At 30.4% G+C, this 20,376-nt stretch overlaps 1 protein-coding gene across 9 annotated transcripts in view; it reads left to right on the top strand.

Annotated features, from left to right (window-relative positions):
- The window catches only part of LOC108567921, an 88,834-nt gene that overhangs the window by 45,273 nt on the left and 23,185 nt on the right, over positions 1-20,376 (top strand). For 6 of the 9 annotated variants that reach the window (XR_001891267.1, XR_001891268.1, XR_001891271.1 and 3 more), the window contains 2 exons: positions 5,794-5,829; positions 7,796-8,538. The gene's annotated coding sequence lies outside the window, so the exon portion shown is untranslated. Of the gene's footprint in view, positions 1-5,793; positions 5,830-7,795; positions 8,539-12,651; positions 13,551-20,376 lie in introns of those variants that run through there. The other 3 variants (XR_001891273.1, XR_001891266.1, XR_001891274.1) reach the window with 2 other exon arrangements.

The following is a 20,376-nucleotide window of genomic DNA, read 5'->3' as shown; positions in this document are numbered from 1 at the left end:
GGGAAATAGATCAAAATGTAGAAAAGTGTGTACCAAGTTACGTAATTGTAAATATCGACGTAAACGTAGCAAAAATTGAAGGTGAGCGTGATCGTAGAAAACTTCAATAAATGTTGTGAATAATCAGAAAGGAATTGGAGGCAAAGGGAAAAACTAGTAAACTTCTTGTAAATATCAATTGATCAGTTTATGTATAGTCAGAAAAGAACTGAAATAAAATGAAAAAACATTAAATTTTTGTAAAGTGTGCACCAAGTTATGTAATTTTGAAGCATGATATGAAAGTCACTTCTTGTAAGTGGCAACAGATGTATGTAAGAAGATAATAATTGAAGGCAAATAGATCAAAATGTAGAAAAGTGTGTATCAAGTTACGTAATTATAAATATCGATGTAAAAGTAGCAAAAATTGAAGGTGAGCATGACCGTAGAAAACTTCGATAAGTGTTGTATACAATCAGAAAGGAATTCAAAGCAAAGGAAAAAACTAGTAAACTTCTTGTAAATAGCAACTGCTCAGTTTATAGTCAGAAAAGAACTGAAATAAAATGAAAAATATTAAATTTTAGTAAACTGTGCACCAAGTTATGTAATTTTGAAGATATGAAAGTAACTTCTTGTAAGTGACAACTGTTGTGTATAAGAAGAAAATAATTGAAAGAAAAGGGAAACAGATCAAAATTTAGTAAAGTGTGTATCAAGTTACGTAATTGTGAATATGGATGTAAAAGTAGCAAAGGTGAGCATGACCATAGAAAACTTGTGTTGTGTATAATCAGAAAGGAATTGAAGACAAAGGGAAAAACTTGTAAACTTCTTGGAAGTGACAACTGCTGAACTAAACCGGTCTTCCTATGATCACATGCGTTCTCAATTTTGATAGAAAGCAAAATAGGAGAGCCGCGTCCATTGTTGCGTCAGCGATTGCGTAATTTCCCGTTTCCTTGATTTACCAGTGGCGAAAGGGCGTGTCACATGACGTCGAGATTAAATCAATCAAATTGTCTGTCGTAATTAATGACATTTAAGGTTCTATTTATGCAGCCTTACGTTTCTACTACTCTCGTATATCTTTTTAGTATTATTAATCTTGGTTATTGACCTAAATAACGTAATTTGTTTATGTTATGTTCGATATCTCCTTACGTAAAAAATAAATGCGGAGGCAGTGCACAGTCTGTTTATATGACCGACCAGATCGATGCTTTATTGCAGAATTTTATCGGCTCCGGCGATTTATTAATGTGATTTATGCGTTATAACATTAAGAAAAACGATAAATAACTGGTCTTATCTCTTTTAACTGGTTGGAAACCATTCTCAAATGCCAAAATATGCATTTCATAAGCGACTTATCTGGTTTTCTTGGGATTAGTCTGCAATTATCATAGCTTGTATTATGTAAATGCAATGCCCTCGTTGAACTTGTAACACCTATATTTATATATGAGCTGTATTTATTTGTGTCTGAAGTGAAGGTAAAAGTATATTGAGCTGAATACACATTTACCTAATTGTATTAATTGATACAATTTCTTAGCTCATAAATAAATATTGACTAATTTCAAATAAAGAATATAAAAAACTGAACTAAGTGACAATTTCTTTCTTTTTCACAATGAAAAAATCATTAGACACACTTTATCTAATTGGAAATGTGAAACATAACTTATAAATAAATAAATTTCTATTGAGTTTTGTAAAAATTTCATAACTTATTTTATTTACGTATTTATATATTAAAGTAAAGTTATATTAAAATTAATATAATTTACGTTATTAGAAATGTAACAGGATTACATAAATAAAATAAGAAATAAATATGTCACGGCTTGAAACTAAATGGAGATTGCAAAAGCTTTGTATAAATTACATTAACATATATAAAACCATATTAAACATAATTTTGATATACATTATGATTTAACTCTCAAATGAAAGAAATCCTAGAATCTTTGAATATTGTATTAATATCTCTCAGGTGTACTACAAATTTAGTGCATTTTTCAACAGATATAATATTCATTGAAACAAGGAAACATTTACATCCCAGAAATGTACGTCTGACACTGCAATATTTTCAAATTAAGTATCTTCCGCGAATCTCCATCATAAATATGGGTTGAGTGAGAGAAGGATGTGCAGGGAAAATCTACGGTCGGAGCTTTTATTAACGCACATAATTCATTTGATGGCTTAATAAATCTGGCTGTAGGAATTACAGAAAAAAAATAAGATAGAATACGTCTTGTAATGGAAAAAAGCTCGAGACTGAAGCAAGAAAAAAGTTAAATTAAATCATGTCAAGGAAATCCTGGAATGGAATTATATAGAGATTATGATAATTGCATTGTTTTATCATAGCTTAGGACCAAAAAAATATAATATTATATTTATTTTTCTTTATTATTTCTTTAATCGCTTATTACAATTAACCTTGAATTTTGTTTAAACAAAAGAATAACAAATCAAAGAATAATTGATTGTTGTTTACATAACATGTGTATGTTTCTACTGATTCGTTTTTATTAACGTCACAGTTAGATGGGGAAAGTCCCATTACGAATTCGTCGGCGAACAATAATAATGGCAGATTTATGTGTCTTTCTTTATACGACGATTTCCAGGATTAACGCGACTAAGACTAATGCGTATGTGTGTCCGGGGACTCGAAACCATTTGTACACATCTGTAATTCGTGCGTATGCTAAAAGCAAATCTCCTCTGGGTGGTTTAATATATTGATGTGGGAATACCATACCTCCTCTGAAAAAAAAAATACCTTCAGCCTTTCGTAATTTTAAGGAAATAATTTATATCTCACTTATTATTATACATTTTATAGCACAATGAATCGCTGGAAATTCATGGGAATAAGACTCTTTGTAGTAATAATAGCAAAATGTAATGGAAGGAAAAAATGCCAAGCATTTCTGGTTTATAAATTACCTTATACACGTACATGCATATCAAACTTAATTGATATAAAATTGTTTACTCTTTCCCTTCGCTTTTCTAATAGTTGGCCTCACTTCAACTCTCATATAAAGGACGTGTAACAGCATATTGCATTCATTGACTGAGCGAATGTATTATTCATGCAGAGGAAAGTTGAATTATAACCTTTGGTTCTTGGATGGATGCATGATATTCTTGGACGCAGTAAAATTAGCGCTATGGATCTATTGTTTGATCTAGGCATGGAGCTGTGATGTTGCAGCCCCCGAGGAAAATCTGATCCCATTTTATTGGGCATTTCCGGTATTCGATGTAAGATTAAGTTATGCAAATTGTGTTGTATGCGTTCGCGCGAAAACGTGCAGACGGGAGGCATTGCATAAAAGCATATTATAGCTGCAGTAAGAACACAGACGGCCGTTGTGTAATGCAAGTACGTGCGTCGGGACAATGTCAAGATTGCTGTTAAATGATTATGGGGGAAACCAAATGCCGAGTCGCTGACTCAGACTAGAAACGAATCGAAGTGCTCTTTTCTCTCTATCTCATTCACATAATATTATCCCAACTTAGTAGTAGTTTTTTTTTAATTTTTATTAATGAATGAGTGTTTACAATTCAACATTATTCTAATACAATGTCATTAAATCATTTGTTATATAACGATTTGTTTATTGGTCATAACTTCATAATCGATTTCCACAATCAATTTAACTTACATTAACTGACATTCATTTTATTCTGACTATAAATTATGTAATTGAAAGTAATGATTGCCGTTGACACATGGTGACAGCTGTCATTTTGCGACCCATTCATAATTTAACGCGACCCATAGGTTGAGAAACGCTGATCTACAAAATTAACTAAAATTGACTCAACGTCTCTATTATTGATCCTAAGCACTACGAGTTCATCGCACATTTGTGTTTATTCGAAAGATCGTACACAACCTTCATACGAACGTACACATTGTCATTAAATCATATGGTATATAACGATTTGTTTATTTATCATAACTTCATATTCCATTTCCATAATCAATTTAACTTACATTAACTGACATTCATTTTATTCCGACTACAAATTATGTAATTTTACATAATGCAGTTAAAATTAATGAGTGCCGTATTTTTCGGATCAAGGTAGACAAATGGTGACAGCTGTCATTTTACATTCATAGGTTGAGAAACGTTGATCTACAAAATTGACTAAAGTTGATTCAACGACTTATTACTTATTCTACGAACTCACTTAACGTACATAGAGGGTGTACAACTTACTGTACGCTAAGCAAATGCGAGTTCATCGCACATTTGTCTTTGTTCTAAAGAATATACGCAATGTTCATACGAACGTATACATTATTTCGAAACCCGGCTCTATATGCTTTATATTGTTTTGAATGTCACTTATATCTACTTATTTTATTACATTAAGATTGTTTTTATGACGTTATATTTATCAAACTTGGTGAAAACTCAAATACACAATATGTATTCTTTATGCATATGTCCGACTTTCCGTTTTTATGTGCATTTGCACGTTCACAGGATACTAACGTATGTTAAAGAATTTATGTAAAGTGATCGTTAACTATGTAAATCATATATAAAAAATTGTCTGACAACAGTCTAAATTATTGGGGCAGTGATGTAAATTCATCAATACCTCGTATAGTGCGGTTTTGCTAATCTCCCGAACTATTCGAGGAGATTAAAACTACAAAATTTATTTTTATTTTGATCAGTTAATATTTATTCCGGACTGATCGAATACGCACTATTGCTGTATTTAAAATGATTATAAAAACATTAATTAGAATTTGAATAATGTTAATATAATGAAATTAGTATGTAAATTGGAAATAATTATTTTTTTGATTTAAAAAGACGAAAAAGACAATTATTAGAATATACATATAAAAGTTGTAATATTATTTATAAAATTTCTGTAATTTATCATCAATATACATTTACATCTGGTAGCATGTTTAAGTATTTTTATATCTATATAAGATTGTAATAATACAGAAAGCGTAAAGAAATAGAGCTTAATATCCTCATCAATGTTATTAATTATACGAAAGTCATTATAAATCACTGAGCAGCAGCATTTCTGCATCTTCATTGGAATCTATAATTAAATATTTACATGCTTTCATTGGCGCTCGTAATTGTTTTACATAGATAATAAATTTATTTTATATAACTAAATGGTATGAGGAATATTAAGTGTGTAATGGAAACTGTTTCGGATTTCTCACATTACCAGTTGGCAATTTTACTTTTTTTAACTTTAGACGTATTCTGTGTCATCATAATGTCACAGTTGTCGAGATTATGCTGGAAAACCTTCTTTGATCTTTGTACCACAAACGAACGTACTTGACAACTGTTGCGATGACGCATTGTATACTGGTAGTTCCGAATTTATAAACTTCAGTTCTCAAAAAGCAACTTTATTTGAAACACATACATATAAAAACATAAGGTTTTCAGTTTCAGAAAATATAAACAAATATACATTTCAGAAAAATGTGTTAATGGAAATCGTAAGAAACTATTGTACTCTATTACTAATCGTAACTACTATACTCTATGTAGCATATGATTCTATAAAGTGTATAAATCCTTTATATAATATTTATTTTTTTGTTTGTTTTTTAACTACTTTGTCTACTTTTGGTATTGAAACTATGCCAACTCATCCACAATCTTTTTAGTAAAATGATTTGTTAATTATCGAAGATGAAATATATTTCAGCGGTTTTTATAATTTGTTCAACATTTATTCGACTTTATAAATAAACTTGCTTTTTTTTATTATTTTCAGCTTAAACTGGTGATGATGAAATCTACCTTGAATTGGGTAAGTAAACTTTTTTACTGCAATAAAGATTTGAGACGACGACGCTATAAAATCAGCGGTAATGTTTTATTTATTTGCATTGAAACGATTATGAGTTTGCATTAAAGAGATTGCAATTTATAGAGATGGAAATCAGAAGATTTTATTGGCTATTTTTTATTGTATTCTAAGCATAAATCAACTTTAATATATTATATAATAAGACAACAAAAAAATAAATATTTTATTATAATAGAAGTTAATATGAATTATAAATTCTAAGAAAATTAACATTTATATATGATGATTCTATAATTTTTATGTTTATATCATCATTATATGCATTTTATTTAATAAATATGTAAAATGAAAATTTGTCTGTTGATCTTTTACTGCAGGTTAAAATTATATTTTTTTTTTCTCAGAATTATTTCAGTAAAATTTCTTTAACAAAAATAGATACATCAATTCCACGTATTGTGCGACTTCCCTCAGATTCACTATAGTACAGTTTGAAATTTTCAAAACATACTAAATTATAATTGATCAAAATAAAAGTAAATACTAAAAAAATAGTGCAGTCCTGTTGGTGCAGTTTATTTTTATGCGGTTTGAAATTTTGCTGTATTACAGTAAATATACAGTTATTTTTTTCTTAAAGAATTTACAATGAGAAACTAAAGAACACAAATTGTTCTGATATTAAATATATTGATATGATGTAGTGTAATAGTAAATAAAGTGATTACATTGTTTATATTCCCTCATGCAATCATAAACATGAATTATTTCTTAGTATTTTTAAATAATATAGAACAATTAAGTAAATTAATCTAATTATTAATCAATTGTAATTGGAGTAAGTACTACATTCAATTGCAATTAAATTGGAACATGTTACAACGTCACACTACTAATTTAACAGTCCATTAAGAAATGAGAATTATTAAGATTGGTATCTCCATCAATAATTATACTAGGAAATGTCAATTGTTTTTAATATCTAACTATATTATGCTAATAAATATATAATTTTATATATGATAGAAAAATATTATTATAAATAATGTAAATGTAAAAAGTTTGACTATTCAATACTATTCAACCCACATAACTTGTAACGTTTCAATTTCTGAATGATTATGATTGCTACCATTTGTTAAGATAAAAAAACGTAACATTAAATTATATAACACTTTCTGTTAAGAGGAAAGCTCTTAAAATAATTTAATGAATTAACTTTTATTAATTTAGGGATATAATTTATATGACAATATAACAAATTTAATGTGATTATTATATACCCGAAGAAATATTATTTCCAATAATTTGCGCACGAAGAAAATGTCTACTAATTTTGTCAATAACTATATTGTCAATGACTGAAGAATCTCGAAGTGTTCAGGTCAATGTTGAGAACCATGTACATACCATGGATTATAATGAAATAAATATAAGTGAAAACAATGATACTATTAAATCATGTAGATTTAAAAGAAATGTGAACATAATGTTTGTTCTAAAAAGTATAATTTCAGAATGACCAAGAATTATGATTTACTGTAATTTATTTACGGCTAATTATATGAGTACGTGTATTATCTTCATGTTACGTTGATTAAGGAAATAGTGCTTTATGATTATTATAAATGGTTTAAGTCATGTTTTAAGGCGTGATTCAGTAATTATATAACATTAATATAAGTGAGAACTGTTATATTATTATATGAAGCACTGACATATCCTTATGGTAAATAACGCATTTCATTATATAAATAAATTCATAATATATCAGACAATGGTAGTTAGGATATAATTTATCTGATTACCTGAGGAAATGTTGATAATCATAAAATTTCGTTTTGTACAAAGTTTTTATAGATCAGATTTGTAGGTAATATATCGTAGTCGGCGTAGGTAGATTAAAAATGGAAGTAGTAAAAATCTGGCGTTTGCAAATCAAATGATTGATCATCCTGAAATGTAGGTTTCCACAATAATCGGCGATGGGAAGCGAGATCTGCGTTGGTGTTGTCCAAATCGATTGGAGTGGAAATTGGAGACGGGAAAGAATTAAAAGGCGAAACGCTGGGAGGAGGAGTGCAGCCCGTGTAAATAAAGTACGTAATGTAGGTCAGTAATGGCGATAATATAAATTGTCTGGGTCTACCTCTCCCCCTCCACCCTTTGAGGTTCGACAAGTCCTCATGGTGGATCGGCCATGGTAACTATATTGGAAATTTGGTAAAACTTGCAATTTCGGGTGGTTTCTGTGCAGTTGCCGAGTGTGTTTGTATGTGTATGTTGTGGGGGGGCCGAACAGGAGTCGTCCGGTTCAGGAGGAGAGTGTGAGGAGGAGAGCTCTGGCAGTATCGACCACCAGGCGTGTGACGCATCCAAGTTCAATGCCAAGGTTGGGCCTGGCGCACGCGCGCCATAATGCGGCCGCCTAACCGGGGCCTCCTGGACATTGCGTAACACTTCGCCAGTGCCGCCGCCACATCTGCAAGCCTCCGCACCAGGTCCCAGGACCTTTGAAGATGTGCACCAATACCTGCGAGGACCATCCGGTAGGTTCAACTTTGAGAAGTTCCTCCACTTCCAGGACCTTGGTGGTGAACTGTGCTTCCTCGACGACGAAGACAACTAACCGTCACCCCCATGGAAGAGGTGTTACCAACTAGGTAACCAGCGACTTGGAGGATCTACAGTGCAGACACGAGACACAAGGTGACCCTTAATTGCTACTCTTACATCTCGCATACATTTTTTTTTTTGCTGTTACTCTCCTGCTCTTCTATAAAAACAAAAACGGCCAAGGCCGCGCCAATATATATACCGTGTACGTGTATTCAATACCCACCGCCTGGCAACAAACCTGCTGCTTCGTTCTCTCGTCTCCCCAGACTTGATTTACGTCCGTAAATATTTTTGTTGTTGCGCTTTTGTTTTTTCTCTCTTTTTTTTGCTCGAAACGTTTTCTCACACGAAAACCAAATTACTGCCACGTCGAAATGCATGCATGCGAAGGTTTATGGTTTCGGGGTTGACCCATGTTGTAACATTTTACTCCCTTTTTTTATTTTTATTATTAAACGACATTGTGCAATGCCAAATACGCAGCGCATAAATCCACCTCATTTACCATTAATATGGCCGCTTTTATGTGTATATATATATATGTATATTTCCACCACCTAACAAAACGCAAAAATCAATTAATTGCTTGCACACCAACCGGAAACCGCTTCGCCCATTGGTAAGTAGTCTGCGTTCAAGATCTATGGGCATATTCAATTGCGTTCTGCCGCATTGGATTTTGGAATTGCGCGTAATACAGTAACGTGTACAGTTAATGAGGAAAAGAAGAACGCGAAGAGAAATAAATACTAAATTACTTTCCTAATAATACGCTCGACATCGTGGAACGAATCGAAAACAAACTGCCTAGAATTTAATAACATACGCTTCAGCTTCATCCAAAAACACAGTCGATAACATAATGTAAAATTTAACATTGTCAACTTTTTACAATAATTCAATTAGTAAGTTTTTTTTTCCTCATGTCTCATTAACCATGTAACAGTACTTCGATTAACAATACATATTAATAATTCTAAAGCAGCAGCTGTTGCATAACATGCTTTAATGAACTATTTGTTTTTGTAATTGATTCCAGCTAAAACAAAAACAACTTTAACCAAGTAAAACGTGTTATTTTTCTTTATCTTTTTATAATGAACTGGTCATAATCAAATTTGTTCACTATACAAAGTAGTTTCATTTTTCTAGTCAGCTAAAAGTTTTCTTAGCACTAATACAGTTTTTTTTATTTGTTACATATGTTTGCGAACGCATTTTTTGACACTGTTTGCTTTAGTAATCGATTCCAACTAAAAAATAACATTAAGTGAACTATTATGAAACAAATTGAGTTATTTTCAGTATTTCTTTATGTATAATTATACTTAATTTTCTTATATAAAAAATACTTTAAAATATAGTTAATAATAAGTTAATTTATTAATTAATATATATTAACATTTACGTTTTTCACCTTAAATTCAAATAAAATACTTATTATTTTTGTATTTGCTCATTTTGTTAAATTTTGTACTTCATGCATCATGAAGAAATGTTGTGGCTTTAATGAAATATTTGTTTTAGTAATCGAATCGAACTATAAAAAAAATGTTGCTATTACGTGAACTTGAACTATTACCAAGTATAAACGTGTTATTTCCTACATTCCTCTCTACCTTTCTTTATAATGAACTCGCCGCGATTATTCTTTTATTTTTCTTACATAAAATTTCTTATATCATTGAACCCACAGTTTTCTGTTGTGGTCTCCGCCTCTAGTTTTTCTTTTTTTTTTCTTCTAAATAATTACATTTGAATGTTGCTCAACTTGAATTTTAACTTTTAAAAACAAGGAAGAAACACCTTTTTTGTTCTGTTTTCTTTTGGTTCACAAACACGAACAACGAAGCTATTGTTAGCAAAAGTGGTTTTCCGTAGACAGGAATAAGTAAAAATAGAAACTTTAATAACGGACAAAGTTTCGTGCCACCTGGCGTGCAATAAATCGTGAATTATGGTTGCGGTTGAGCTTTTAAAAATATTGTTGCTATAGCTGCGAAGCGAACTTCAATTAAATCGTAATCAAAATTAATTGCGAATACATTCAATTAGTTTAGTACGCATACCTCTGCGGTTCGTTCCAGGACTATTCGATGCTTTATTTGTATCTAATGCACGTTGTGGTTCTTTAGCTCCTCTCTTCTTGGAGTTCGTTCTGGAAGGATGTCGCGAATCGTAAAAGTAAACAGTAAACACCCGTGCCGTCCATTTAATAAAGTGCATTAAATTAATCCAGACTCTGATGGAGGAAAAAGCTATAAACTGCGGCTATTAAAAAAGTTTCCGTTTTTCGTGGACTTTATGTCCTGTATAAATTGAATTAAGATTCCAACAAAGTTTATTACTATTATCATCATCATTGCAATAATCACTGGAACATATCATTCTCACCGCATGTGGGAATATAATTTATTACACGATTTATGTTTTAACAACCTGAAAAATCTAACATTTAGCTATATTACTAGATATTGTTTTCCTATATTTCCAAGAATTTTAGACTTTACTATTTTGTAAATCAATTAAAATATAAACTGTGTTAATTGTAATACCGTGTGCTTCCGAAACTGGAAAAACCTATTAAATAAAATTTGTTAATTTATCTGTTGTGTTACAAAATAACAAAAAAAGGCTTCATATTTTCTAAATTTTCAATTAAACTTTATGTTAATTTGCTAAAAATCCAATAGCTGTTTAAAATTTGTATTTTCAAAATATTTATTAAGAAATATTCAATAATTTGCACGCAGTATCATTACTATTAAATGGAAATAATGATTTATCACTACATTTCAGAATTATGAACATGAAATATATGAAATTGCTGCTGTGATGCAATGTATAAATGATATTACATTACACTGCAGAACATGTTTTCGAAGCGGACGATAAAAATGATATAATTTTTTTTTTAATGAAATTTGGCCTTGCTAAATAATGAATATAATGAATATCCACCGGGTGTATTACAATATGGTTGCGTCGTATCAATGTCGGCATTCATCCAATAAATTTTAAAATCGCATGCATCCAAGCAAATACGCTCGTGCATTAACTAATTGGAATAACACAAATTCAGTTCGATTAAATTCATGAAATCATATCACTCTCTCTACTATATTGGTTACGTAATCGTTCTATGCTTGTAATGAGTTTTTTTGTAATACGTTTTCGATATTACAGTTTTATTCGACCAATAAATTGTTGGAAGTACTATTTTTAGTTGAGCCAACCAAGTTTAAAATAGAGATTGCCAAATATCCAGAATTCTTTTATTATTGCATCGCTAAATATAAACTTTTATTTACATTACACTTAATTTTCATCATATTTTTTTTTGTTGTTCTAATTAAATTATTAAAAAAATTACATATATATTTGAAGTTGATAAAATATCGATGATGCAAAATAAACATACTGTAAATACACATTAATTGCTTGTCAAGTTGATTTACTCTAAAAATAAATATTATAAATACTTATTTACCTAAAAAAGTAATAAAAAATATTTGACTTAGAAATTGTATGAAACTTTGATATTTTATGTTATTTTTGTACTTTATTTTGAAATGATGACTAAGGTTATATAATCAATAGAAAAAGCACCGTTTATTGATTATACTATAAGAAAAACATGTTTTCTAACAAAATGTAATTTTGGGAATATTTTGATGCATTTTTATTTTTATTATCAGCAAATATTGTCACTTTATGAATTTGAATAAAAAATGCTTCTCAAAGTTAAATTGAAACCAGGAATAGATTTCTTTTTCAATTTTCGTTTTAAATTAAAAAAATGAAATTAATTACATTGAAAAGGAAACAAATGAAAAATATATTGAACAAAATAATTCATATATAAAAGCAGTGGTGGTTATGTTTTCAATTTGAAACAAGAAAAAAATTATAAATATAAAAAATTATCAAAATGAACAATTTTTTATTTGTAGTTAAAAGTTATACAAAATTAATTATATATACAAATAATAATTGCTTATTATTTCAAACACCTGTTTCAATAATTTTGCATTTAATTAAAGTGAAACTGATGGATATACAAATGAAACAAACAATGTATTCAATTAATTGCTACGAAATACATTTGCAAAGAATTAATTGAAATAAAGTTCGTATTGTTTTATTTCGTTTAATTAAATTGAAATATTGCATCGGTCAGAGCATAAAATATAATAAATAATTGCTTTTCAGCTGAAGTTACAGAAAAACGAACCGCGCTGTGTGCGCGTTTGTTAATTAACATCGAATGATGCTGGTTGGAGAAAAAAAAGAGCTAACAGAACTGCTTCATAACAAAATTAAATATTTATTCTGTTCGTAAGGTCGCGGTTGCTGTTTGTATTGGAGAACAGGTACGATCGATCTGCAGAGGAGGAAATACAAAATATGTGTGTATGTAAAAAAAAGAGCAGGTGCGTAGCATATGCGTTGCAAAGTTGGTTTGTGGTTTGGAGCGAGGTTTACGTTTGCTGTTGAGGTGCGTGGGAGTTCTTTACGCACAATGCGTACATGTGGGTGTGGGTTAAGGATATTTAGGTTGGCCTAGTCCTAGGTGCGGCGACGGCGGCGGCTTTCCCTTCTCTTTTGGAGTGTATGCAGTAGCATTAAAGTTATTGATCAGAGGAGGAGAACGTGGCAACAGGAACGGAAAGGAGACGGGAAAGTGGAAGACGCCGTGCGTTGGAGGGAGAGAGGACTGGTGGTTGGAGATCAGCTGACCGTGGGTAAAGGGCGCGTCCGTGCCGGCGCACAGGGCCGCGCGTTCATGAATGACGCCAATGTTAAGGACGACTTCGGCAAGGACAAGGTCCTCCTCCTACTCCACCATCACCACCTCCTTCAACTCCTCTTACCCCGCCACTTATCCAAACTTCGTCCAGCCTCGCGCAAGATTTTGTCACCAAGTCCGCCGCTTTTATGCTGTTCACCATTTATTATCCTGCACTCTTCATCGCTCCCGATTATAATTGAGTGGCGTTTGTTAACTTTGTGCGTGCAAAGAGTGATTTTTTTTTAATGACTACTCCCAATGTCACCCAAGGACGAACAACAATAACAAAAATTATATCATCGACAGTCCTGTGAGTTTTGCACGTCATTTTTTAAAAACAACAAATAAAACACATTGATACATTTCAATCGACGCAATTTAAATTGAGAATCCTGAATACTGTTAAATTTCAAATTTTACTAGATGACCTCGAGATTGAACCACAATTAAGAAACACAAATAACATGGATTATCATTAAATACACTACAATTAATTATCTTAACATGTATATTAACTTAAGTAAAGTTCTAAAATAAGCTGAAGTACATACGTAATGTTCGTCAACTATACTAAGCATAGTCATGAGTACACATTAGCCAATCAAGTTTGAGAATGGAACAAATTGTAATTCGTTTAATATAATTTATTTTCCAAATAGGAATAATAGGAAACTATTAATTGTACAAAATGCGAGAAATGATCAAGTAATGCTTTATTTCACAGATACTTGTGCAAGTTGTCAAATAAGTATACTTTACATTAAACCGGAAATATCAATCTAGTACTATTTAGGATGTCTCTTAAAACTATTACCTCGATAGATTAATTATGTTTCTTGGAACTGATCATACCGATTACTTAAACTATTCAATTCAAATTCTTTTTTTGTCGGTCTCTTCAATTATTTTTAAGAGATTTGTTTACATTTTATTCACTGAAACATTATCTTGCGGTTGACGTTTGTAATTTCCAGAACATACATAATAATAAATATTAAATAAGAAAATTAAACAAATTGTATCATGGAAAGTATTTGCATTGATAATATATTAATTGTATTATGAGGGAGAAGATAAATCTGAATAGTTTTTTTCAAAACAAACAAAATTTTAATTGAGTAAACTAAAAATTTACACATAAAATTATTGTTTTTGTATAAATGATCGATTTTTTCAATTCTCGTTTTTGTGCAGTTTATTTTTATGCGGATTTCAAACACTATGCGAGATATTGCTGTAATGCGAATATTAACACCGGTAATTAGCGTAGGGCAACTTGTGATATTTTAATAAAGTTAATGTTAAATAAAATATGTTAGATAAAAACAAACTACGATGCGTGAGAAGGTGATTCATTTGTTATATCCTCAAGGACACATAGCAACGGACAACCGCAATAACAAAAAAAAATAGAATACACCATAGATAGATCTACTAGCTTCGCACGTCATTTGTTTTTGTTTCTTTTTTGATCAAAACAAGCACGAATAACAAACCTATTTCGAACGTTTCCGCCGCTGCACGCGGAATCTTCACATGATGCACTGGTTTTTCATAATGCAATAAATCTAATTGATTCTCAACTGGCAACTTGTCTATTGGCCAATTAGTTTATTTTTATGGTTTCTATCTAATTTACTGCTTTCTTATCTGCCCGCGACATTTACGAGCGTTCTAACTCATTAATTACCCCTAATACGATTTAGTTTTTAATTATAATTTAATTTAATGAATATGTAGTGATTTTATAATACTTACAACTTAGTTTTCATTATAACTTCGTTACAATGATGATTTATTGCGTATGCAAGTTAGAAAACTTTTAAGGCTCGAGCACTAAACTACTAAGATTAATGGCAATTGTCTAAGACAGTTTGCTTTAATGGATACAAAAGAACGAAATGAAATGAAACAAAATTTGAATTTATATAAATGATTACTATATATTGTGCCGCTATGATATAATTACATTTATTCTATGTAGTTATTATCTGACCTATGTCAATTAGTAATAGAATTAATAGTTATTTCATAGAATATCTATTACAAATAGTTAAAGTATTATATAATTGATCTACTTATAATTCAATAATCTCCATAATCTGAGTTAAGTTATATTCATTAATAATGAGTTTAATTTTTGTAAATATTAGTATTGAATGAATAGCTAAAGTATAAATATTCCATAAATTAACTACCGAAAACCAATATTCTATTTATTTCAAAGATTTTATAAACTTTAATAGTATCTTATGTAAGGAAACATTAATTGAGTTAATACTATTACAAGTTAAGTTGACGCGAATTGTGTTATGTTTGAATATATTTCCCTGAAATATGTCATTTCATATCTTTGATCTATGTTTTATTATAAAAGTGATTATTTCACCAAACAATGAACGTTAGTAAAAAGTCAAGCAACGGCAATAAAGAATGTAAAGGTTTACATTTTATTCAGAATTCTAAATTATTTTGTTTATTTATGGCGTTATTTCATTCCCTTCAACGTGTATACACGTCTGTGATTTCTTTTTAGATACAAATGTACACCGTACAAACAAATTATGATTACATAAGCAGACCTCAAGCTTATGTAACTACCATTAGGGAGTCCTTAAATAAACTACATTAATCAAATGTATGTAATTTATTATGTTTTCAAAGTCATAATAAAAATAGTAATGATTGGTAAAGTGAGAATTCGTAAAATGAAAACGTGTACAATTTGTGATGTGATATTTAATTGAAAAATTATATTTAATGATTGCTATCAACTTTTAATTAAACCTAAATTTTATATTTTTCGATTCATAATTTTTTTTTGGTTATTATATAATGTTTACCAATAAAAACACCGAATTTAAATGTCGCGCAATTTTTTTGTCGATAAAGCGGTCAGCTCTAATAATGTAATTGTATGGTTATTGTTATAATGTCGTATGAACTAGTTTAGTAATATTGAATGCTCTTACTCATTTGAAAATACCCTTCAGAAGTCAAGGAAAGACAAATGTATTGGCATGAGATAAAAGTCGTTTGCTGTATTGCGTGGCAGTAAACTTCAATGCACATAGTTTCCGTTCAAATTGACACATTGACGGTCGTACGTTACGACGTAATGCGGTTCGCTAATTGTTCAGAGAATTTCGATGTTTTGAAATGCACGGCGACGAGATTAAACCAGTTGGCGATTTCGTTACCTAACAAGGCTTCCAATCTAACAGTAATAATGTCTCCGCTCTCTTCGCCTCGGAGGAATGTGCAGTGCAGCAAGGAGCGAAGAACTCACCAGCAGGCAGGAAAACGCGTCGAAGCTTCAGAAAACCGGAAATGAATAGAGGTGATTACTGCTCACGCCATTCATCTGCGAATATACATCGTTTTCTGTCGCAAAACTTCTGCTCCGGTGTCGGATGGATGGTCAAGCAGTATGCACTGTTTGCAACAACAATTGATGCAACCTGTTAATGTTTTGAGGACGTTGACTTTGATATTAATAATTCAACGTATGGACACATTTCGCGAATATCTCTGATTCCATCTCGTGTGTGCATTTGGATGCTTCGCAGGATTCTTTACCGTTTTGCGAGGATTGCAAATTTCAAAATTCCAACTCGATAATTTATTGAATGCGATTTTAATTAATTATAGAAACTAGCTAGGAACTTCTATTCCTCGTATTTCCATTTATTTATTCCAATACATTACATTGATGTTTCTAAGAAAATATATTTTTTATAGAAATTAATTCCATAAAGTCAATCACTTCTTAGATATAGTGACAGTAGCTTTGCACATCATATCAAACATAATATTACGAAACAAATATAATTTGAACTGGAAACAAAGAGTTTGCTTGTTGTATTCTCAAACTAACATTAACCAATTTAAGTTTGTACAAGATATTAATAAAATATTGATCAATTTATTGATTTTTTTTTTCATTTCTTCAATAAATTATTAATGTTAAAAATAAAAAAATTACACCGATAAACTTAATTATTATAAAATTAGATCAATTTTGATATCTAACAAGATAATGTAAAGTAATTGACAAGTTGTTATTGTACGTTTAATACATGTTTAAAAAGTTAAAGTAAATCATATTTTACACTCGCTTTTAATAACCTTACAATATATGTGATTTACTGCACATTGAACATATTTATGTGTGTTACTAATGTGATGATTTATATGTTATTTGAATCAATATGTAACTTATTCCAATAATTAATTACATGCGTTTTCTTGTTTGGGATCGTATGGAATTGCTATTTAAGGGAGAGGCTGTTCATCGTAAATAGCAGCCGCCCTCGCGAACCATGCCAATGCCATTTCTTGTTCGCTCATGTATAATAATAATACATTGTATTAAAGTTGGCGGTTAAACATATAGATATCGCAAATGTGCGAAAGAGAGAAAGAGACGCGAATAACGAGTACATTGTATGCAATTCTTCGTACCTGTTACGATTTTTTTTACAACCAAATTAAAAGGAGCAAAGAAAATAAGTGAAAAAGAGATATTAACACATGTTCATTTATTTGATATTTTTAATAGTAATTTGAAAACATTTAAGTTTAAAAATATGTTTGTTCAATACAATTAATTAAAACACATTGATTTCAAATAGGATTAAGAGTAAGTGGATGTATAAAGCTGGCTTGATGATATTGTATTTCCAAGTACAAATATGTTGATAGTTTTTAAAATTACATGGTCAAATACAAGTATTTTTCTGATTCATATTAACTTCATGCCAATAAATATTAGATAAATGCGTTTTTCTAAAATTCCATTCTATTGTATTCTCTTTGTCAAACCTTGTTCAACTTCCATATGCCAGAGCAGAAGTTCCCAACCTTTTTTAATCATGACCCTATTATCATTTAATTTATAGAGGACAATACTTCTCAAAAGCAGACAACATTTCACATATATTTTAATATTAATAATATTAAATATCAATAATTATTGGGCAAGTAAAGATCATCTAAATATTTTCTACAACAGCGTTTCTCAACCTTTTTTGTCGCGCAAACCAACTTACTTCTATTTAGTTGTATCGCGGCTCAATTGTTTATAACATAATATTTTTGACGTAAGATGTCAGCTGTCATTTCGCGACTAATTTCATATTTAACGTGACCCAATATTACAACGAAATATGTTGTGTAGATCTGCGTTTCTCAACCTTTTAGACACGCGAACAACACATTTGTTTATAGTTGTGCTGCAACCTAATTGTTTATAACATACAATTTTTGACGCAAGATGACAGCTGTCATATTTTTACTAATTAAACATTTAACGAGATCCAATATTGGGTCACGACTAATAGGTTGAGAAACGTTTTGAGAAACATTCTCAAATTAACAAACTACAATATGGACGTAGCAGACATTCTACGAAATTATTGTCAATTAATGTATAATGGACAATAATTCACAAGAAAAGACATGATGATGATGATAAATTTTCATATTATTTATTTCGAACCGCAAATTTATTATTTTGCAAACAATTACACGAACAATAAATACTAAAAATATAATGAGCAATTGTTCTGTTAATAGGTGCATTTTACATTTGTTAATGCATTGACCACAATTAGAATCTTCCCAGAATTGATCTTCCCATATTAATTGCTTCTTCTAGAAAATATTTCACGATCCTTAATTACGGAGTACAACCTCTTATATAATTAATTTAAGTGAAATACTTAGACTATTCCCGCTGTTTCAATATGTAATTAATTAATATGTAAAAAAAGAATGCAGTTTTTTTTATATAAAAATCATTAATTAAAGAATTCACGCTCTCTTGAAACGTGAAATGTGGTTTGCATGATTTAGGTTAAGACCTTTAAATCTTGATTCTACATTAAAACTTAATGAATGTTGATTTTTTTGTATGTGTAATTTTATTCACAATCTGTTCATCAATGTGAACATTGAGTAAATTTAAGATCGCGGTTGACATTAGGTAGATAATCTTTCCCGGTGAATAGTTACCATTATGAAGATTTTGATTTTTTTTTAAATTTGTTGGTTTGCTGTCGTCTTGCAGGCTGAAGGTCTATTTGCTGAGCTCATTCATTTCACTGACCATTTGTGATGAACGATGGTCCTATTGATGCAAGCACCGAGAGGGCTCACAAAGGGCCTTGCTTGACCAGGATTTGAACCTGCGCCCACTAGCTCGTGGGTACGGCCACTTAATTATTCGGCTATTAGTCGCCTCAATGTTGAATCTAAATATATTATTGTTTGAAATGTTATTAACAGTTGTTCACTTTAGATAATTTGGCTTAGTTACATAATGAAATATTAATAGTTGTTTCAAGGAACTTTTACTGTTTTAGAACATAATTTGGTATACTGTTTTCATTTGGAGTTCCTCATTTTCCTATGATTTACTTTATCATGAAACATCAATGAATATCTAAGGCTTTTGTCTAATTAAAATGAAGTTTTCTAAATTTAATTTTAAGTTAAGTATAAAGTTAATTCCATATGACCTTTCTAGGTTAATTTTATTCCCTATTGCATTTTCATATATTCAATTTAGACTAAATTTGAAAATGAAAATATTAATGTTAATCTGATCTAAACAGACCAAATTATGTAAAATAATTGTTTTTTTTTCTAAATTTCATGTCCTAATTATGTTATACATTTAATTAATTCTGTAGATTTATTTTTATGGTAGTAATTTAAATATTCTAGTGAAGACAAGATCTTTAACATTCCTCGGATCAACATAGAAACTATCATCTACTTGACCCTGTGCACTTGTGGATGGTTCTTTGAGGCATGCCAATTTAGTCCGAACACGCTTTTGACTGGATAATGCTCAGCTCCATCCATTTTTTTTTCTGAGCTTTATGGTTAATACGTGCATATTATGATGGCTTCAAATAATAAAAGGAAGAGTAATGATAAAATGTTGCACTGCAGGACGTGTACGTATGATATTTATTTATTTATGCATACATTGTGTGCGTTTATTGTACCTGGCAGTGCTTGTCCACTATTTACCAACAAGCGTGACGGACGGCCGAGACCGCGAGTTATATAACTCGCGAGACCGTACCATTCAGTCAAGGTCAGCTAGAGTGTAAGTGTGTATAGCT

Source organism: Nicrophorus vespilloides, unplaced genomic scaffold, assembly GCF_001412225.1.
Source record: "Nicrophorus vespilloides isolate i.1.1-1 unplaced genomic scaffold, Nicve_v1.0, whole genome shotgun sequence".
NCBI lineage: Eukaryota > Metazoa > Arthropoda > Insecta > Coleoptera > Silphidae > Nicrophorus > Nicrophorus vespilloides.
The sequence above is the reverse complement of the archived record's forward strand: the minus strand, read 5'-3'. Positions and strand labels throughout refer to the sequence as shown.